We start from the raw sequence: 23,020 nt of genomic DNA, 5'->3' as shown, positions 1-23,020 counted from the left end.
TGCCGCACCCAAGTGAGAGGCGTTGGTGGGCGGAGCATCACAGGAACTACAAGCAGAAACAGACCTCTTTCAAAGCAGCAGGGTAGCGGATAAAAATACTGAAAATAGTACGCTCGCTTTCTACCAGAAGGTGCTGTCTTTTCAATCATATTTCAACTAAACGAGGGTAAGTTAAAACGGATCATGTTGTTTCGTAGTAGTAAGCTCCGGCTAGTGCGAGACCATGTCAATTATTTAAAGATTTATGTCCTTTCTCTTTGTACAATATGTAGAAACCTATATTGTTTCTATTATTGACTGCGCGTCGCCAGTGGACTCTGCAGAGGAGCCTGTGCGACATATGATTTCAACTGTAACACTAGTATCATACGGTACATCGTTTTGGTGGCTCTCGAAGGTTAATAAAAACAACGACAACACCATGTATTACTTGGTCCCCCCACACACCTCCTTCAATCTCCTTCAATCGCAGGAGTGAGGCTCCAAGGCCACATTTTAGTAGGCTGTTGTTTTGTGTATTTTTCACAGCCTGCAGGAAAGGAAACGGAGTTTAGGTTGAATTAGTGCATGTTTACTGTTATGTATCTATCAAAACAATATACGGTGCAGTATTATCTATTATGCAATGTTATTAGAAAATGTGTTTGTCCCTCTAGTGTCTGGTAGCCTACTTTGCGTACTGTAGGCCTGAATGGGACAGGAAATGAAGAAATAGTCTCATAATAGCCATCCACTGAGCTATGCTAGTGTGTGTTGCTATTGTAGGCCTTACTCAACCATGTATAACTTCATGCATGTCATTTTCCATATGTACTGTAGTAATAATAATGAACTGTTTCATTTAAACATCCCACCATTTCATTGTCTATTTGAGCAATCTTCCAATCAAACTACCAAGAGACCGTTGGAATACTCTCTTTCCTAATGATGCCAATCCAGAACACAAGCCCCAAAAAATATCTTGATGAATTCCGAGTCCTTCTCTGTACATTATCTGTATCATCCCATGTCCACGCAGTGGAAGCCTTGATAAGAGCAGAGGGTCGTTCAGAGGAGGAACACTGATGGCTGTGGAAGAAGCACTTGTTTTTATTGTCTGTTGGAAAGCGTTTTGCTACAGTGTGTAATAATCTGTGTGTGTGTGTGTGTGTGTGTGTGTGTGTGTGTGTGTGTGTGTGTGTGTGTGTGTGTGTGTGTGTGTGTGTGTGTGTGTGTGTGTGTGGATTTTTAGGACAACATCGCAGAGCAGATTCCATTAAGATGTTGCTTCTCTAGTCCACTAGCTGTAGATACGGTAGATTTTCCAGTCAGTCAGTGGGCTGTAGCCAAACTCCCCTCCCCTCTCTCTTTCCCTCTGTGGGGATTAGTAGAGAGGGACTAGGCTCGAAGCCCTTTAGAGAACTGTGGAGGGGTAACTCCCTGGATTTCGTTATTCTGGTGGAATGAGAGGAACACCCATTGGAGTGAAGCTAGCAGTACCAAACACACACAAAGACATTTTTGAAGTCTGTTAGTTTTCGGGCTACTAGACACACCCTTGACCCCAGTGCAGATGATGAAAATGTGTTCCTCATTTCAAACATTTTTTTTCCCTTTCTTTCCTTCCTTTCTCCGAGTGTAAATTTTGGCACCGTTTCGTGTGTAAACAGATTTGTTAATGCACTGCATAGAGTATATTAGACATAAGAAACCATGTTTTCTGAGGAAGTTCTAAAAATTGATTTGACTACCTAGGTTAATATTGACAATGTTACCAGGAAAATGTCACGAACCAGCCCAGTGGCACTAATGTCCTGAAGCTTTGTCACGAGTCCACTGCTTTGCCTAGTTTCTTCTATAGTTGTCACTGGCACATACGTAAACTCAGGGTATCGCAGTTGATACTAGAGCTATGTAAGACAGTGTGCGTGGGTCTACATTGCATTCAGGCTGCGCAGAATCGCTGATCTACAAATCATCTTGCATCAATAATGTGGTCAAAATTAGAAGTTCTGTGCCTCACCTTGCTCAAACTAATCTCCTCAAACTCCCTAAGCAGGGTTTCTTCTCAGTACTGTTGTTAGACAGTGATCTCCCACACCCAGATAAAGCCTTGAGGACCCTCCCTCCCCAACCCCTATCCCCTCAACACAACACCCTGCCTCAGAAAACAACATTTCCATGCCAACAGTGTCAGCTTTAGACGTTACTACAACCGTAGTTATGAGGAGGCCTTGATAAGGCTCAGGAGTCACATCATTTAGCCTGTGTTTATGTTTAGTCATTTAGAAAACACTCTTATCCGTTGTGACTTTAGTTCATTATTTCTCAATAATCATTCTGTGTGCAAATGTAAAATAACCTGCTGTCCCTCAAAGGACCTCTATGGATTACATTTCAGGAATACATTATTATGATGATGATTTGGGGCCATATTCACAGCCGCTAAACACAGTCACCCCCTGCTGAGGCTGTGTCCCAAATGGCAACCCATTCCTTACATAATCAGTGCACCTATGGTCCCTGTTCCAAAGTAGTGCACTAGTACATTGTGAATAGGGTGCCATTTGGGATGCATCTCAGTCTTGCATAATGATAACACTGCCATCTGTGTAACCCAGGCACCACTCTCATGTCCTGTAGCAGCCAGCAGCATGTCCTGTTTGAAGAGGCTAGTACCCTGTTCACACTACTGGGCCAATCTGAATCAAGCATAGTTGGAATGGACAAGATTTTTAAGTTCCTTCCTTTCTCCTTCTATAGTGAAGCACTCAAACAGTATGTTTTCACGAGATACTACTTTGTACTAACAGATCACGTCGCAAAACGATCATAGACTCCTCGCCATTTAAAAATCAGTTTTCCAGTGGAAACGCAAGGTAGAAATGCTGCTCGTCCTCTTCCAGCTAACAGTCATGTTATCCCCAAGAACCAGGTCAAGGACAATCCACCTGTTGAACATATTGGTTAAGACCAGACTGATGACGCTTTATGGCTGACTGATGACGCTTTATGGCTGACTGACGACGCTTTATGGCTGACTGACGACGCTTTATGGCTGACTGATGACGCTTTATGGCTGACTGATGACGCTTTATGGCTGACTGATGGGGGTTTATCTAAGCATTATCATCTGTCCAAAACAAACCAATGTTGCTATGTGGGACCTCCAATAACATGAAATGGCGTCTAACTCTATTCCTAAGAGTTGATTTCAAGCCCCTGAGAAACTGCGTTTTATATCAGAGTTGTATTATCAGGGTACAGTGGATTAGAAATAGTTACGTCTTTTTTTTCATGAATTCTGGTTAAATAACGTCACTTGGAGTCGTATTCAAACAAAACGATTTTTGTGCATTATTGGATGCTTTCAGCTTACTAGATTTTGCCATATACACACAGAATCAAACTCAAACTCTATAACATTTACATTTTAAATTAGCAACAAGAGTATCTCCAATGCATTCTTCTGTCCGCAGTGCAGATACAATAGTAGTTGTTGTCTGAGGCACAGGCAGCAGTGGTTTCCTACATCCCATTGGTTGGACTATTATGGATTCCAGCTTTGACAGGCATTCACTGCAGAGTTAAAATGAGACCGACTCAGGCTGAATGCTTAAGTGCACTTCCCATGATGTGAGAGGGTGACACACTCACGAGGGAGGGAGGGAGGGAGGGAGGGAGGGAGGGGGGGGGGATTGAAACCAAGTATCTGTTTCTTCTCATGGCAAAATCCATTCACGAAATATGACTTGACTGGCATATTTTTGGAGCTAACTCAAGTAGTCTTTATCCTTGTTTTGTCTCTTTGTCTGACCTAGGATATGAACTAGAATTGATGAAAAGGCCTTTTCAACAGAACTTCCTGCTCTGATCGAACACCGCGTAGCAATATTAAATATGCGTAGTCAGCCATGCCAACTATGTCCCCTCAAATATGACTAATGAGGTGCACAGTGGGTGTACCTAACGTGAATGAGTTAGCTGAAATGAGCTGAAAAGCTAACTGAAGTACTTTGCTATTTCATTAAGTTCTCAATGATTATTGGAGATCTAAAGTCAACAACACATACGTTCATCTCATTGTAATGGACCCCTCCCCTCCCTGTTACCAAGCCCTCCCTGTTACCAAGCCCTCCCTGTTACCAAGCCCTCCCTGTTACCAAGCCCTCCCTGTTACCAAGCCCTCCCTGTTACCAAGCCCTCCCTGTTACCAAGCCCTCCCTGTTACCAAGCCCTCCCTGTTACCAAGCCCATTTGTAGAGCTGGAAACAACCCTCCCTGTTACCAAGCCCATCTGTAGAGCTGAAAACAAGCCCTCCCTGTTACCAAGCCCTCCCTGTTACCAAGCCCTCCCTGTTACCAAGCCCTCCCTGTTACCAAGCCCTCCCTGTTACCAAGCCCTCCCTGTTACCAAGCCCTCCCTGTTACCAAGCACTCCCTGTTACCAAGCCCTCCCTGTTACCAAGCCCTCCCTGTTACCAAGCCCTCCCTGTTACCAAGCCCATTCTAGAGCTGAAACAACCCTCCCTGTTAGCCCATCAAGAAAACAACCCTCCCTGTTACCAAGCCCATCTGTTGAAACCAACCCTCCCTGTTACCAAGCCCTCCCTGTCACCAAACCCTCCCTGTTACCAAGCCCATTGTAGAGCTGGAAACAACCCTCCCTGTTACCAAGCCCATCTGTAGAGCTGAAAACAACCCTCCCTGTTACCAAGCCCTCCCTGTCACCAAACCCTCCCTGTTACCAAGCCCATCTGTAGAGCTGGAAACAACCCTCCCTGTTACCAAGCCCATCTGTAGAGCTGAAAACAACCCTCCCTGTTACCAAGCCCTCCCAGTTACTAAGCCCTCCCCGTTACCAAGCCCATCTGTAGAGCTGAAAACAGCCCTCCCTGATACCAAGCCCATTCTAGAGCAGGAAACAACCCTCCCTGTTACCATTCCCATCTGTAGAGATGGAAACAGCCCTCCCTGTTATCAAGCCCATCTGTAGAGATGGAAACAACCCTCCCTGTTATCAAGCCCACCTGTAGAGCTGGAAACAACCCTCCCCGTTACCAAGCCCACCTGTAGAGCTGGAAACAACCCTCCCCGTTATCAAGCCCATCTGTAGAGCTGGAAACAACCCTCCCCGTTATCAAGCCCATCTGTAGAGCTGGAAACAACCCTCCCCGTTACCAAGCCCACCTGTAGAGCTGGAAACAACCCTCCCTGTTACCAAGCCCATCTGTAGAGCTGGAAACAACCCTCCCCGTTATCAAGCCCACCTGTAGAGCTGGAAACAACCCTCCCCGTTACCAAGCCCACCTGTAGAGCTGGAAACAACCCTCCCCATTATCAAGCCCACCTGTAGAGCTGGAAACAACCCTCCCTGTTACCAAGTCCTCCCTGTTACCAAGCCCATCTGTAGAGCTGGAAACAACCCTCCCTGTTACCAAGCCCATCTGTAGAGCTGGAAACAGCCCTCCCTGTTACCAAGCCCATCTGTAGAGCTCGAAACAGCCCTCCCTGTTATCAAGCCCTCCCTGTTACCAATCCCATCTGTAGAGCTGGAAACAGCCCTCCCCGTTACCAAGCCCATCTGTAGAGCTGGAAACAACCCTCCCTGTTACCAAGTCCTCCCTGTTACCAAGCCCATCTGTAGAGCTGGAAACAACCCTCCCTGTTACCAAGCCCATCTGTAGAGCTGGAAACAACCCTCCTTGTTACCAAGCCCATCTGTAGAGCTGGAAACAACCCTCCCTGTTACCAAGCCCATCTGTAGAGCTGGAAACAACCCTCCCTGTTACCAAGCCCATCTGTAGAGCTGGAAACAACCCTCCCTGTTACCAAGCCCATCTGTAGAGCTGGAAACAACCCTCCCTGTTACCAAGCCCATCTGTAGAGCTGGAAACAACCCTCCCTGTTACCAAGCCCATCTGTAGAGCTGGAAACAACCCTCCCTGTTACCAAGCCCATCTGTAGAGCTGGAAACACCCCTACCTGTTACCAAGCCCATCGGTAGAGCTGGAAACAGCCCTCCCTGTTATCAAGCCCACCTGTAGAGCTGGAAACAACCCTCCCTGTTATCAATCCCATCTGTAGAGATGGAGTGCTGAAAACTACTCTCGATCTCTCCTGGTGTTCTGTCTCCCCTTCTCTCTCTCTCTCTCTCTCTCTCTCTCTCTCTCTCTCTCTCTCTCTCTCTCTCTATGCTCTAATCATTGCCACATGGCAGGATGCAGGCCTGAGCCTTGGAGAATGGAATAAGTTATTGACCGCATCTGGACTGTTGCAGAATATATCCAGAACTGTCTTGCTGTAATCAATACTAGTGACTTTTGGCTAGTTTCCCCCAGGGATTCCATGTTGGAATGTTGCCCAGATTGAATCATTCCTTTGATTCCATCAGAAGGTTCTCAGGTTCCAAATGGTGCTGTGGCATCCATGAGAGTGCATTTAACATATGGCGTAGACCTGGTGTATTGTGATGGGCTGCTCAACTATTACATAACGGTGTAAAAGGCTATCTCAGTTTCCATGGCAATGTGGTCTGTTTCCATAGTGACCACAGTCAACGCTACGCCCCTGCACACTTCAGATGTGCACCAGTTGTTGAGTAATAGTGGGGAGGGGAGCTGTGTGATGGCTGGGGTTAGTACTGTATGTAATAGAGGGGAACTGTGTGATGGCTGGGCTTAGTACTCTATGTAATAGAGGGGACTGTGTGATGGATGGGGTTAGTACTGTATGTAATAGAGGGGGACTGTGTGATGGCTGGGGTTAGTACTGTATGTAATAGAGGGGACTGTGTGATGGCTGGGGTTAGGACTGTATGTAATAGAGGGGGACTGTGTGATGGCTGGGGTTAGTACTGTATGTAATAGAGGGGGACTGTGTGATGGCTGGGGTTGGTACTGTATGTAATAGAGGGAACTGTGTGATGGCTGGGGTTAGTACTGTATGTAATAGAGGGGACTGTGATGGCTGGGGTTAGTACTGTATGTAATAATAGGGGACTGTGTGATGGCTGGGGTTAGGACTGTATGTAATAGAGGGGGACTGTGTGATGGCTGGGGTTAGTACTGTATGTAATAGAGGGGACTGTGTGATGGCTGGGGTTAGTACTGTATGTAATAGAGGGGACTGTGTGATGGCTGGGGTTAGTACTGTATGTAATAGAGGGGGACTGTGTGATGGCTGGGGTTGGTACTGTATGTAATAGAGGGGGACTGTGTGATGGCTGGGGTTGGTACTGTATGTAATAGAGGGAACTGTGTGATGGCTGGGGTTAGTACTGTATGTAATAGAGGGGACTGTGTGATGGCTGGGGTTGGTACTGTATGTAATAGAGGGGGACTGTGTGATGGCTGGGGTTGGTACTGTATGTAATAGAGGGGGACTGTGTGATGGCTGGGGTTAGTACTGTATGTAATAGAGGGGGACTGTGTGATGGCTGGGGTTAGTACTGTATGTAATAGAGGGAACTGTGTGATGGCTGGGGTTAGTACTGTATGTAATAGAGGGGACTGTGTGATGGCTGGGGTTGGTACTGTATGTAATAGAGGGGGACTGTGTGATGGCTGGGGTTAGTACTGTATGTAATAGAGTGGGACTGTGTGATGGCTGGGGTTGGTACTGTATGTAATAGAGGGGGACTGTGTGATGGCTGGGGTTAGTACTGTATGTAATAGAGGGGGACTGTGTGATGGCTGGGGTTAGTACTGTATGTAATAGAGGGAACTGCGTGATTGCTGGGGTTAGTACTGTATGTAATAGAGGGGACTGTGTGATTGCTGGGGTTAGTACTGTATGCAGATGACCCAGCCAGTGGTGAAACGTAAAGCACTGAGCCTGATGCTGTCATTTTATCAGTAGCTGCACAGTGCTACATCCCGTAAATGTTGATAGGGATTTTTTTCTTAACATCCACCGTTTACATTGGTAACCGGTGGATGGAGGACACTGTGTGTGTGTGTGTGTGTGTGTGTGTGTGTGTGTGTGTGTGTGTGTGTCAGTATGGGTTTAAATTGGGAGGGGTTTTGTGCTTGTTGCTACGCAGCCTCAGTCTTTTTTTGTCAGACGACTCGGCGAGTTAAGTGAAGTATGTGCAGCAAGTTGTTGACTTCACTTGCCGTCAGAAGTTGGGGTGTAAATGGGAGTAAATGATTCAGCGACTGTTAGGAACGTCAGCCATGTCTGCTCGGGTGACTGACCGTAATATGAGTAGGCCTAGTAGTGTGTGGTCCTTCTGTAGCTCAGTTGGTAGAGCATGGCGCTTGTAACGCCAGGGTAGTGGGTTCGATCCCCGGGACCACCCATACGTAGAATGTATGCACACATGACTGTAATCGCTTTGGATAAAAGCGTCTGCTAAATGGCATATATTATTATTATTATTACCATTCAGAACAGTAAGCTGATATCAGTAATGGGGTGTGAACTAGAGGTCGACCGATAAATCGGAATGGACAATTAATCAGGGCCGATTTGAAAGTTTTCATAACAATCGGTATATTTGGACGCCGATTTTGCTGATTTTTATTTTATTTTACAACTTTGTTTAATGAGGCAAGTCAGTTAAGAACACATTCTTATTTTCAATGACGGCCTAGGAAAAGTGGGTTAACTGCCTTGTTCAGGGGCAGAACGACAGATTTTTACCTCGTCAGCTCAGGGATTCATTCTTGCAACCTTACGGTTAACGAGTCCAATGCTCTAATCACCTGCCTTACTCCACGAGGAGCCTGCTTGTTACGCGGATGCAGTAAGAAGCCAAGGTAAGTTGCTAGCTAGCATTAAACTTGTCTTATAAAAAAAACTATCAATTAATCATAATCACTAGTTATGGTTGATGGGATGGAAGCTATGGTTACAAATGGTTGATGATATTACTAGTTTATCTAGCGTGTCCTGCTTTGCAGATAATCGATGCGGTGCGCATTTGCGAAAAAGTACTGTCGTTGCTCCAACGTGTACCGAACCATAAACATCAATGACTTTCTTAAAATCAATACACAGAAGTATATATGTTTAAACCTGCATATTTAGCTAGAAGAAAGGTTAGCAGGCAATATTAACCAGGTGAAATTGTCACATCTCTTGCGTTCATTGCACGCAGAGTTAGGGTATATGCAACAGTTTATGACATAACATTGAAGGTTGTGCAATGTAACAGGAATATTTAGACTGATGGATGCCACCTGTTAAATAAAATATGGAACTTCATCGAATTTCACTGAATGTATTTCACTGAAAGAATTAACGTCTTGTTTTCGGGATAATAGGTTCCGGATTCGTCCATATTAATGACCTAAGGCTCGCATTTCTGTGTGTTATAATTAAGTCTATGAATTGATAGAGCAGTCTGACTGAGCGATGGTAGGCACCAGCAGGCTCATAAGCATTCATTCAAACAGCACTTTTGTGTGTTTTTCCAGCAGCTCTTCGCTGTGCTTCAAGCATCGAGCTGTTTATGACTTCAAGCCTATCAACTCCCGAGATTAGGCTGGTGTAACCGATGTGAAATGGCTAGCTAGTTAGCATGGTGCGCGCTAATAGCGTTTCTAACGTCACTCGCTCTGAGACTTGGAGTAGTTGTTCCCGTTGCTCTGCATGGGTAACGCTGCTTCGAGGGTGGCTGTTGTCGATTTGTTGCTGGTTCGAGCCCAGGGAGGAACGAGGAGAGGGCCGGAAGCTATACACTGGCAATACTAAAGTGCCTATAAGAACATCCAATAGTCAAAGGTATATGAAATACAAATGGTATAGAGAGAAATAGTCCTATAATACCTACAACCTAAAACTTCTTACCTGGGAATATTGAAGACTCATGTTAAAAGGAACCACCAGCTTTCATATGTTCTCATGTTCTGAGCAAGGAACTTAAACGTTAGCTTTCTTACAAAGCACATATTGCACTTTTACTTCTCCAACAATTTGTTTTTGCATTATTTAAACCAAATTGAACATGTTTCATTATTTATTTGAGGCTAAATTGATTTTATTGATGTATTATATTAAGTTAAAATAATTGTTCATTCAGTATTGTTGTAATTGTCATTATTACACATAAATAAATAAAATCGCCCGATTTTAATCGGTATCTGCTTTTTTTGGTCCTCCAATAATCGGTATCGGCGTTGAAACATCATAATCAGTCGACCTCTAATGTGAACATTTTAACCAAATTAGTCTCCTTAACATTAAGAGAAATCCATTACTGAAAATCAATGTTTTTGTAGATAAAAAAAAAAAAGTAGCAAGTGAACAGCGTAGTGGTGGATCAATTCCTCAACAACTAAGAGTGTTGACGTGTGAGGCTCAACTCCTACGCTATTTTGGTGCCTTGGCTACCACACGGAACCGTGTGAAGCGAACCTGTGCACATGCACAGATACTGTGAGGGCTTTGTGATGCATCTCACTCGTCTTATTATCCTTCTCAACAGAACGTCCTGCTCTGATCGAACGCCGCGTAGCAATATTAAATATGCGTAGTCAGCCATGCCAACTATGTCCCCTCAAATATGACTAATGAGGTGCACAGTGGGTGTACCTAACGTGAATGAGTTAGCTGAAATGAGCTGAAAAGCTAACTGAAATACTTTGCTATTTCGTTAAGTTCTCAATGATTATTGGAGATCTAAAGTCAACAACACATACGTTCATCTCATTGTAATGGACCTCTCCCCTCCCTGTTACCAAGCCCTCCCTGTTACCAAGCACTCCCTGTTACCAAGCCCTCCCTGTTACCAAGCCCTCCCTGTTACCAAGCACTCCCTGTTACCAAGCACTCCCTGTTACCAAGCCCATCTGTAGAGCTGAAAACAGCCCTCCCTGTTACCAAGCCCATCTGTAGAGCTGAAAACAGCCCTCCCTGTTACCAAGCCCTCCCTGTTACCAAGCCCTCCCTGTTACCAAGCCCATCTGTAGAGCTGAAAACAGCCCTCCCTGTTACCAAGCCCATCTATAGAGCTGAAAACAGCCCTCCCTGTTACCAAGCCCATTCTAGAGCTGAAAACAACCCTCCCTGTTACCAAGCCCTCCCTGTTACCAAGCCCTCCCTGCTACCAAGCCCATCTGTAGAGCTGAAAACAACCCTCCCTGTTACCAAGCCCATCTGTAGAGCTGAAAACAGCCCTCCTTGTTACCAAGCCCTCCCTGTTACCAAGCCCATCTGTAGAGCTGGAAACAGCCCTCCCTGTTACCAAGCCCTCCCTGTTACCAAGCCCATCCTAGAGCTGGAAACAACCCTCACTGTTACCAATCCCATCTGCGCAGATACTGTGAGAGCTAAGTGATGCATCTCACTCGTCTTATTATCCTAGTCATAGATGACAGGCCCTGGTTTACTGAGGATGCGAGACTTTGCAAGCCAAGAAATTGTGAGATACAGCATTCCATTTGCCAGACACACTTTTTGATTGCCGATTAGATAGGCCTAGTGCACGGTTCTGCCTGTATACTGTGCCCCTCTCTCTCTCCCTCTCTCTCTCCCCATCCCTCACTAACTCACTATGAAAGATGTGTGTTTGTGTTCTCGGGAATTTCAGCAACTTGTCGGTCTCCTCCATTCCAGAAATACTGAATATTAAGAGTCGAATGTTGACACATTCGAAATGGGAGTCGACGTGCATGTTAACATCATAAAGCCTCCTCCCTAAGTTTACTTTATTCACTGCTTTAGCACACTCCGCTGATGTCCTAGCCGTGTCTGAATCCTGGCTTAGGAAGGCCACCAAAAATTCTGAAATGTCTGTATTTCTGTAAAAATACAGCTTTCCACCTGGCTACCCCGACCCCAGCCAACAGCTCTGCACCCCCGCAGCAACTGGCCCAAGCCCCCCCTTCGCCCAAATTCAGACAGCTGAGGTTCTTTAAGAGCTGCAAAATCTGGATCCCTACAAATCACCCGGGCTAGACAATCTGGTCCCTCTTTCTAAAATTATCCGCCGCCATTGTTGCAACCCCTTTTACTAGTCTGTTCAACCTCACTTTTGTATTGTCGGAGATTCCTAACGATTGGAAAGTGGCCGCGGTCATTTTCTCTTCAAAGGGGGAGACACTCTTGACCCAAACTGTTAGACCTATATCCATGCCCTGCCTTTCTAGTCTTCGAAAGCCAAGTGAACAAACCAATCACCGACCATTTCGAATCCCGCTGCACCTTCTCCACTATGCAATCTGGTTCCCGAGCTGGTCGTGGGTGCACCTCAGCCATGCTCAAGGTCCTAAACAATGTCATTACCGCCATTGATAAAAGACATTACTGTGCAGCTGTCTTCATCAACCTGGCCAAGGCTTTCGATTCTGTCAATCACCACATTCTTATCGGCAGACTCAACAGCCTTGGTTTCTCTAATGACTGCCTCGCCTGGTTCACTAACTACTTCTCAGAGTTCAGTGTGTCAAATCGGAGGGCCTGTTGTCCGGACCCCTGGCAGTCTCTATGGGGGTGCCACAGGCTTCGGTTCTCAGACCGACTCCATTCTCTGGATATATCAATGATGTCGCTCTTGCTGCGGGTGATTCTCTGATCCACCTCTACGCAGAAGTCACCATTCTGTATACATCTGGCCCTTCTTTGGACACTGTGTTAGCAAACCTCCAAAGAGCTTCAACACCATACAACACTCCTTCTGTGGCCTCCAACTGCTCTTAAACGCTAGTAAAACTAAATGCATTCTCTTCAACCGATCACGGCTCGCACCTGCCCGCCCGACTAGCATCACTACTCTGGACGGTTCTGACTTAGAATATGTGAACAACTATAAATACCTACGGTTGAGGTCGTAAGTTTACATACACCTTAGTCAAATATATTTAAACTCTAGGCCTCCCGGGTGGCGCAGTGGTTAAGGGCGCTGTACTGCAGCGCCAGCTGTGCCATCAGAGACTCTGGGTTCGCACCCAGAGAGGTCTGTGGGGCGATGCACAATTGGCCTAGCGTCATCCGGGTTAGGGAGGGGTTGGCCGGTAGGAATGTCCTTGTCTCATCGCGCACCAGCGACTCCTGTGGCTGGCCGGGCGCAGTGCGCGCTAACCAAGGTTGCCAGGTGCACGGTGTTTCCTCCGACACATTGGTGCGGCTGGCTTCCGGGTTGGATGCGTGCTGTGTTAAGAAGCAGTGCGGCTTGGTTGGGTTGTGTATCGGAGGATGCATGACTTTCAACCTTCGTCTCTCCCGAGCCCGTACAGGAGTTGTAGTGATGAGACAAGATATTAGCTACTAAAAACAAAATTGGGGGAGAAAAAGGGGTAAATATATATATATATATATATCTATACATTTAAACTCAGTTTTTCATAATTTAGGCATTGTAAAAATTCTCTGTTTTAGGTCTGTTAGGATCACCACTTTATTTTAAGAATGTGAAATGTCAGAATAATATCAAATCAAATTTGTTTGTCACATACACATGGTTAGCAGATGTTAATGCGAGTGTAGCGAAATGCTTGTGCTTCTAGTTCCGACAATGCAGTAATAACCAACAAGTAATCTAACTAACAATTCCAAAACTACTGTCTTATGCACAGTGTAAGGGGATAAGAATATGTACATAAAGATATATGAATGAGTGATGGTACAGAGCAGCATAGGCAACATACAGTAGATGGTATCGAGTACAGTATATACATATGAGATGAGTATGTAAACAAAGTGGCATAGTTAAAGTGGCTAGTGATACATGTATTACATAAGGATGCAGTAGATGATATAGAGTACAGTATATACATATTCATATGAGATGAATAATGTAGGGTATGTAAACATTATATTAGGTAGCATTGTTTAAAGTGGCTAGTGATCTATTTTACATAATTTCCCATCAATTCCCATTATTAAAGTGGCTGGAGTTGAGTCAGTGTGTTGGCAGCGGCCACTCAGTGTTAGTGGTTGCTGTTTAACAGTCTGATGGCCTTGAGATAGAAGCTGTTTTTCAGTCTCTCGGTCCCAGCTTTGATGCACCTGTACTGACCTCGCCTTCTGGATGATAGCGGGGTGAACAGGCAGTGGCTCGGGTGGTTGTTGTCCTTGATGATCTTTATGGCCTTCCTGTAACATCGGGTGGTGTAGGTGTCCTGGAGGGCAGGTAGTTTGCCCCCGGTGATGCGTTGTGCAGACCTCACTACCCTCTGGAGAGCCTTACGGTTGTGGGCGGAGCAGTTGCCGTACCAGGCGGTGATACAGCCCGACAGGATGCTCTTGATTGTGCATCTGTAGAAGTTTGTGAGTGCTTTTGGTGACAAGCCGAATTTCTTCAGCCTCCTGAGGTTGAAGAGGCGCTGCTGCGCCTTCTTCACGATGCTGTCTGTGTGAGTGGACCAATTCAGTTTGTCTGTGATGTGTATGCCGAGGAACTTAAAACTTACTACCCTCTCCACTACTGTTCCATCGATGTGGATAGGGGGGTGTTCCCTCTGCTGTTTCCTAAAGTCCACAATCATCTCCTTAGTTTTGTTGACGTTGAGTGTGAGGTTATTTTCCTGACACCACACTCCGAGGGCCCTCACCTCCTCCCTGTAGGCCGTCTCGTCGTTGTTGGTAATCAAGCCTACCACTGTTGTGTCGTCCGCAAACTTGATGATTGAGTTGGAGGCGTGCGTGGCCACGCAGTAGTGGGTGAACAGGGAGTACAGGAGAGTGCTCAAAACGCACCCAGTGTTGAGGAGCAGCGGGGTGGAGATGTTGCCTACCCTCACCACCTGGGGCGGCCCGTCAGGAAGTCCAGTACCCAGTTGCACAGGGCGGGGTCGAGACCCAGGGTCTCGAGCTTGATGACGAGCTTGGAGGGTACTATGGTGTTAAATGCCGAGCTGTAGTCGATGAACAGCATTCTCACATAGGTATTCCTCTTGTCCAGATGGGTTAGGGCAGTGTGGTTGAGATTGCATCGTCTGTGGACCTATTTGGGCGGTAAGCAAATTGGAGTGGGTCTAGGGTGTCAGGTAGGGTGGAGGTGATATGGTCCTTGACTAGTCTCTCAAAGCACTTCATGATGACGGAAGTGAGTGCTACGGGGCGGTAGTCGTTTAGCTCAGTTACCTTAGCTTTCTTGGGAACAGGAACCATGGTGGCCCTCTTGAAGCATGTGGGAACAGCAGACGGGTATAGGGATTGATTGAATATGTCCGTAAACACACCAGCCAGCTGGTCTGCGCATGCTCTGAGGGCGCGGCTGGGGATGCCGTCTGGGCCTGCAGCCTTGCGAGGGTTAACACGTTTAAATGTTTTACTCACCTCGGCTGCAGTGAAGGAGAGGCCGCATGTTTTCGTTGCAGGCCGTGGCACTGTATTGTCCTCAAAGCGGGCAAAAAAGTTATTTAGTCTGCCTGGGAGCAAGACATCCTGGTCCGTGACTGGGCTGGTTTTCTTCCTGTAGTCCGTAATTGACTGTAGACCCTGCCACATACCTCTTGTGTCTGAGCCGTTGAATTAAGATTCTACTTTGTTTCTATACTGACGCTTAGCTTGTTTGATAGCCTTGCGGAGGGAATAACTGCACTGTTTGTATTCAGTCATGTTACCAGTCACCTTGCCCTGATTAAAAGCAGTGGTTCGCGCTTTCAGTTTCACGCGAATGCTGCCATCAATCCACGGTTTCTGGTTAGGGAATGTTTTAATTGTTGCTATGGGAACGACATCTTCAACGCACGTTCTAATGAACTCGCACACCGAATCAGCGTATTCGTCAATGTTGCTGTCTGACGCAATACGAAACATATCCCAGTCCACGTGATGGAAGCAGTCTTGGAGTGTGGAATCAGATTGGTCGGACCAGCGTTGGACAGACCTCAGCGTGGGAGCTTCTTGTTTTAGCTTCTGTTTGTAGGCAGGGATCAACAAAATGGAGTCGTGGTCAGCTTTTCCGAAAGGAGGACGGGGTAGGGCCTTATATGCGTCGCGGAAGTTAGAGTAACAATGATCCAAGGTTTTTCCCGCCCTGGTTGCGCAGTCGATATGCTGATACAATTTAGGGAGTCTTGTTTTCAGATTAGCCTTGTTAAAATCCCCAGCTACAATGAATGCAGCCTCCGGATAAATGGATTCCAGTTTGCAAAGAGTCAAATAAAGTTTGTTCAGAGCCATCGTTGTGTCAGCTTGGGGGGGAATATATACGGCTGTGATTATAATCGAAGAGAATTCTCTTGATAGATAAGGCGGTCTACATTTCATTGTGAGGAATTCTAAATCCGGTGAACAGAAGGATTTGAGTTCCTGTATGTTTCTGTCATCACACCACGTCTCGTTAGCCATAAGACATACGCCCCCGCCCCTCTTCTTACCAGAAAGTTGTTTGTTTCTGTCGGCGCGATGCGTGGAGAAACCCGCTGGCTGCACCGCCTCAGATAGCGTCTCTCCAGTGAGCCATGTTTCCGTGAAGCAAAGAACGTTAGTCTCTGATGTCCCTCTGGAATGCTACCCTTGCTCGGATTTCATCAACCTTGTTGTCAAGAGACTGGACATTGGCGAGAAGAATGCTGGGGAGTGGTGCACGATGTGCCCGTCTCCGGAGTCTGACCAGAAGACCGCCTCGTTTCCCTCTTTTACGGAGTTGTTTTTTTGGGTTGCCGAATGGGATCCATTCCGTTGTCCTCGTTGAAAGGCAGAACACAGGGTCCGCTTCGTGAAAAACATATTCTTGGTCGTACTGATGGTGAGTTGACGCTGATCTTATATTCAGTAGTTATTCTCGACTGTATGTAATGAAACCTAATATGACCTGGGGTACTAATGTAAGAAATAACACGTAAAAAAAACTAAAAACTGCATAGTTTCCTAGGAACGCGAAGCGAGGCAGCCATCTCTGTTGGCGCTGGAAGTCATTATTCTTTACGTGATTTCAGCTTTTATTTCCTTCATTACATTCCTAGTGGGTCAGAAATTTATATACGCTCAATTAGTATTTGGTAGCATTGCCATTACATTGTTTAACTTGGGTCAAATGTTTTGAGTAGCCTTCCACAAGCTTCCCACAATAAGTTGGGTGAATTTTGGGCCATTCCTCCTGACAGAGCTGGTGTAACAGAGTCAGGTTTCTAGGCCTCCTTGCCCACACAAGCTTTTTCAGTTCTGCCCAGATATTTTCTATGGGATTGAGGTCAGGGCCTCGTGATGGCCACTCCAATACCTTGACTTTGTTGTCCTTAAGCCATTTTGCCACAACTTTGGTAGTATGCTTGGGGTCATTGTCCATTTGGAAGACCCATTTGCGACCAAGCTTTAACTTCCTGACTGATGTCTTGAGATGTTGCTTCAATATAGCCACATAATTTTCCTACCTCATGATGCCATGTATTTTGTGAAGTGCACCAGTCCCTCCTGCAGCAAATCACCCTCACAACATGATGCTGCCACCCCCGTGCTTCACGGTTGGGATGGTTTTCTTCGGCTTGCAAGCATCCCCCTTTTTCCTCCTAACATAACATTATGACCAAAGTGTTCCATTTCTGTTTCTTCAGACCAGAGGACATTTCTCCCAAAAGTCCCCATGCGCAGTTACAAACCGTAGTCTGACTTTATTATGGCTGTTTTGCAGCAGCGGCTTCTTCCTTGCTCCGCGGCCATTCAGGTTATGGTGATGTAGGACTCGTTTTACTGTGGATATACTTTTGTACCTGTTTCCTCCAGCATCATCACATGGTCCTTTGCTGTTGTTCTGGAATTGATTTGCACATTTCGCACCAAAGTATGTTCATCTCTAGAAGACAGAACGCGTCTCCTTCCTGAGCGGTATGACGGCTGCGTGATCCCATGGTGTTTATACTTGCGTACTATTGTTTGTACAGATGAACGCAGTACCTTCGTGTGTTTGGAAATTGCACCCAAGGAACCAGACTTTTCCGAAAGTCTTGGCTGATTTCTTTTGATATTCCCATGATATCAAGCAAAGATGCACTGAGTTTGAAGGTAGGCCTTGAAATACATCCACAGGTACACCTCCAATTGACTGAAATTATGTCAATTAGCCTTTCAGAAGCTTCTAAAGCCATGACATCATTTTCTGGAATTTTCTACGTTGTTTAAAGGCACAGTCAACTTAGTGTATGTTAATTTCTGACCCACTAGAATTGTGATTAAGTGAAATAATCTGTCTGTACACAATTGTTGGAAAAATGACTTGTGTAATGCGCAAAGCAGATGTCCTAACCAACTTGCCAAAACTATAGTTTGTTAACAAGACATTTGTGGAGTGGTTGAAAAACGAGTTTTAATGACTCCAACCTAAGTGTATGTCAATTTCTGACTTCAACTGTATATCACTCCAGTGTAAATTGCTAAATTGTTGTTACTTCGCCACTATTAGTCTATTTATTGCCTTACCTCTTTATTTCATTTGCACACACTGTATATAGATTTTTCTGTTGTATTATTGAATGTACATTTGTTTATTCCATGTGTTTGTGTCGCACTGCTTTCCTTTATCTTGGCCAGGTCGTAGTTGTAAATGAGAACTTGTTCTCAACTGGCCTACCTGGTTAAATAAAGGTGAAAAAAAAGGTAGTTATGAATCAATTATTTTGGAGTCAACTCCATACCACTGCGTCATTGTTAACAGTTGGAAAAAGGCAGCAAGGCCACCAACAGCAACTAAGTTACTTAGCATTTTCTCCTCATTTAACTTTCTCTAACTTTGCCAGGTGAAATTAAGGTACAGTAATGGTAGTACAGGTGCAATGTTGAACCATCTGAAAGAGACGCACCGTGAGACCCAAACCGTTGCTGTCAGCAGTGCAGCTGCATTGTGAATTCACATGGAATTTTAGGATAATACTTTTTTTTAAATTAAGTCTTATCCCTAGTTTTCCTCTTATAACCATGATCAGAAAATGTAGCACAACACAAGAAAAATGGCACTAATGTCAAATTTTCGAAGCTGCAATCTGAAGGGGTTGAATTAATAACCACTGCTTGCTAGTCTGGTCACGACTATCTCTTCTCTCCACAAGTTAACAACTGAGTTTTTCTTAGATTGATAATCCTGGTAGGACTCTTAATAGTTTCACAGCATTATGCCGGGCTTTTGACTTTCCCAGTTCAGACACTCAGTGGAAGTGTTATCTGGGAATACTGTTTGTACTGGACATCTGGGATGTTTCAAGTTGACCTCAGAAGGATGTTACAAGCAGGAAGTGTATTTCATCTCCTGTACTCTTTCCTATTGTAACATTTTGTGTAAGAAACAATGTCATTTTAATAGAGGGCAATAGTGATGGCGTCTTTTTGTAGGCATTGACAAGGGTATACTCCACCGTGGCTCATTGGCCAAAGACGATAGGTCCATTTTAATGACGTTTTTGGATAAGTGCAGAAAATTAAGTCTGTTGGAAACACAGCCTTAGGAGCTCTTCTCGGTTTTGTCCTATAAAATAGTCTTAATCCGCGAATGTAACTTTTTCTGGAAAAGCTTGTTTACACAATAAACCTTAATTTCACCGCTTATCCCCAAAAACCATTCTTCTCTATATTAATTTCCCCCATAGGAGTGGACAACGAACCAGAGGTTGAAAAATTCTGACTAATTTCCTGTTTTTAGGACGACAAGCTGGTTGAGCTCTTCACTCTCACGGTCTAGTTTCCAGTTTCACTATCCTCAAGGCAATCCCGTTCTTGGTCTATCTACTGACCTTTGACCTGACTGGATGGCTGTTCACACAGAACTCTGACCTCAATGAATCCATGGAAGGTTTGGTCTTTGTCCAAAATGGCACCCTTTCCCTATATAGTGCACTACTTTTGAATCGACTCCTAGTGCATTGACTTTATTGGAAATATGGTGACATTTGGGACACATCCATGTTGTTTACCTTAGATGTACAGGTCATGGAGACGGAGGCTCTTGACTTAATGGAGTGACTTAATGGAGTGACTTAATGGAGTGACTTAATGGAGTGACTTAATGGAGTGTATGTCAGTCTAGAGGACCGGGATCAGCAGCAGTGTATCTGTTACTGCCTGGAGGCGGTGGGAGATCCTATTACACAAAACCTCAGTTATTTGCTGAGCTTGGTTGCTGCAGTAGGAATAAGGATAGTGGTCACTCTGTTAGCACTGAAAGCACTTAGTTCATGTTGTTTCATCTGTGTGTTTTTTTTAAGCTAGTTTACCCCCATTTTGTATGTTTTTGTCCGTAGTTTGAAGAAGTACGTCATCTGAAAGACTCACGACCACAGTTTGAGGTTATAATGGAGTCGACTTGCTTGTTGTCTATATCAGATACCAGGGACAGTGTATAATTACCATTTAGTGTGTTTTTGTCCTTAGTTTGTTGAAGCTGTGCATGTAAGCAGACACTTTACTCAACCACAGTTGCGTTTAGAGCCTTCTTTTCTGGGTCGTTTTCTTTTGGATGAGGATTCAGATTTAGTCTCCGACGTTCCCTTCCCACAGTACTGGCACCACAACATGCCTGCGACGTTCCCTTCCCACAGTACTGGCACCACATGCCTGCGACGTTCCCTTCCCACAGTACTGGCACCACAACATGCCTGCGACGTTCCCTTCCCACAGTACTGGCACCACAACATGCCTGCGACGTTCCCTTCCCACAGTACTGGCACCACAACATGCCTGCGACGTTCCCTTCCCACAGTACTGGCACCACAACATGCCTGCGACGTTCCCTTCCCACAGTACTGGCACCACCACATGCCTGCGACGTTCCCTTCCCACAGTACTGGCACCACAACATGCCTGCGACGTTCCCTTCCCACAGTACTGGCACCACAACATGCCTGCGACGTTCCCTTCCCACAGTACTGGCACCACAACATGCCTGCGACGTTCCCTTCCCACAGTACTGGCACCACAACATGCCTGCGACGTTCCCTTCCCACAGTACTGGCACCACAACATGCCTGCGACGTTCCCTTCCCACAGTACTGGCACCACAACATGCCTGCGACGTTCCCTTCCCACAGTACTGGCACCACAACATGCCTGCGACGTTCCCTTCCCACAGTACTGGCACCACAACATGCCTGCGACGTTCCCTTCCCACAGTACTGGCACCACAACATGCCTGCGACGTGGCACCACACATCCCTTCCCACAGTACTGGCACCACAACATGCCTGCGACGTTCCCTTCCCACAGTACTGGCACCACAACATGCCTGCGACGTTCCCCTTCCCACAGTACTGGCACCACAACATGCCTGCGACGTTCCCTTCCCACAGTACTGGCACCACCACATGCCTGCGACGCACCACATTCCCTTCCCACAGTACTGGCACCACCACATGCCTGCGACGTTCCCTTCCCACAGTACTGGCACCACAACATGCCTGCGATGTTCCCTTCCCACAGTACTCGCACCACAACATGCCTGCGACGTTCCCTTCCCACAGTACTGGCACCACAACATACCTGCGACGTTCCCTTCCCACAGTACTGGCACCACAACAATCACAACAGATCCTCAACAGTCGAGAGTGCTGAGTCAGTCATAATGGTCCCGGTCGTCCGCTCTAAGGGACCATTCCATTCCTGGACACAGAACCCCATGGTTGCATCCCACATGGCACCCTATTCCCTAGAGTGCACTACTTTTGAGCAGGCTGTGATAGGCCCTGGTTAAAAAGTAGTGTACTCTATAGGGAATAGCATCCCATTTGGGTCTCTGGCAAGAATCCATTCTCTACCAACCAGTGCAGCATTATCCTCTGTTCTGTTGGACAATAAATAGGCAATTCGTGATACAATCGGATTAGTAACAGACCAGAGGTTCTGGGTGTTTTGGTCCCTAATGAGATTGGCACTGGAAGACTTATCCCTAATTGCTATTTTTCAACTTTTTCATGTTGGTACTTGGCAGCCTGAAATACAATGCAAACTGTGAAACTATATCAGTTGGGATTCCAGACTAGTTCCTCTGGACTATGTATTTCGTGAGTGTAAAAATCTCAAGAATCCCTAAGGTCAGAAAAGAGAACCATAGCTTCAATACTGCTATATATATATATATATATATATATATATATATATATATATATATATATATATATATATATATATATACTGTTTTAGTGTCAGTGGTTGCAAACACATAAATAAACACTGTTTTAGTGTCAGTGGTTGCAAACACATAAATAACTATATATATTTAAAAAAAAAAAAAAATGTATTACTTCAGCCATACAAATGGTAAATATCTGTTTTGTTTAGTGTCTCCAGGTGTTTTAGTTTCACCCAAACTATTCTCAGTTAGTCTCGGGCACTAAATGGACTGGGCACATCTCTCTCTGCTGTGAGGCCTGGTTGGTTTGTTCCTGGGTAGTAGTTATCATAGCAGCCCTGTGTCCTGTTTCAGCTGAGATTTGTCAAACTGCTGAGGACTGAGAAGGACTAATGGTGTATGGCGGTGTCTGCCAGGTAAGCCCAGAGACGGCGGTGTCTGCCAGGCAGCCCAGAGACGGCGGTGTCTGCCAGGCAGCCCAGAGACGGCGGTGTCTGCCAGGCAGCCCAGAGACGGCGGTGTCTGCCAGGCAGCCCAGAGACGGCGGTGTCTGCCAGGCAGCCCAGAGACGGCGGTGTCTGCCAGGCAGCCCAGAGACGGCGGTGTCTGCCAGGCAGCCCAGAGACGGCGGTGTCTGCCAGGCAGCCCAGAGACGGCGGTGTCTGCCAGGCAGCCCAGAGACGGCGGTGTCTGCCAGGCAGCCCAGAGACGGCGGTGTCTGCCAGGCAGCCCAGAGACGGCGGTGTCTGCCAGGTAAGCCCAGAGACGGCGGTGTCTGCCAGGCAGCCCAGAGACGGCGGTGTCTGCCAGGCAGCCCAGAGACGGCGGTGTCTGCCAGGCAGCCCAGAGAGGCCTACTTGGGCCCTTTTCAAGTACTGTAAAAATGCATCCTGAGCCTCATCCCTTTCTTGAGGTAGTAGTTACTGTGGTAACATGATTGGCTAGGTTAGATTTAAAGAGGAATTCACTGCATTGATTTCAGCAATCATGTCAGATCAGGGATTGATTACTTCATGGAAGGGAGGAAGGAAGGAGGCATTTTGAGAGTTGGAACAGGGCCCCGCCTAGCTCTAATGCACTATGCTGGCTGTCTTTGTC

The 23,020-nt window shown here is 46.1% G+C and overlaps 1 protein-coding gene across 12 annotated transcripts in view; it reads left to right on the top strand.

Moving 5' to 3' along the window:
- The first annotated feature begins 2 nt into the window (after positions 1-2).
- add1 (adducin 1 (alpha)) overlaps positions 3-23,020 on the top strand; it is a 55,382-nt gene continuing 32,364 nt past the window's right edge. For 7 of the 12 annotated variants that reach the window (XM_052458481.1, XM_035759216.2, XM_052458480.1 and 4 more), the window contains exon 1: positions 4-166. The gene's annotated coding sequence lies outside the window, so the exon portion shown is untranslated. Of the gene's footprint in view, positions 167-23,020 lie in introns of all 12 variants that reach the window. The other 5 variants (XM_052458479.1, XM_052458488.1, XM_052458482.1 and 2 more) reach the window with 2 other exon arrangements.

This window comes from Oncorhynchus keta, chromosome 12 (assembly GCF_023373465.1).
Source record: "Oncorhynchus keta strain PuntledgeMale-10-30-2019 chromosome 12, Oket_V2, whole genome shotgun sequence".
NCBI lineage: Eukaryota > Metazoa > Chordata > Actinopteri > Salmoniformes > Salmonidae > Oncorhynchus > Oncorhynchus keta.
Note: the sequence above shows the minus strand (reverse complement) of the source record. Positions and strands in the feature narration are given on the sequence as shown.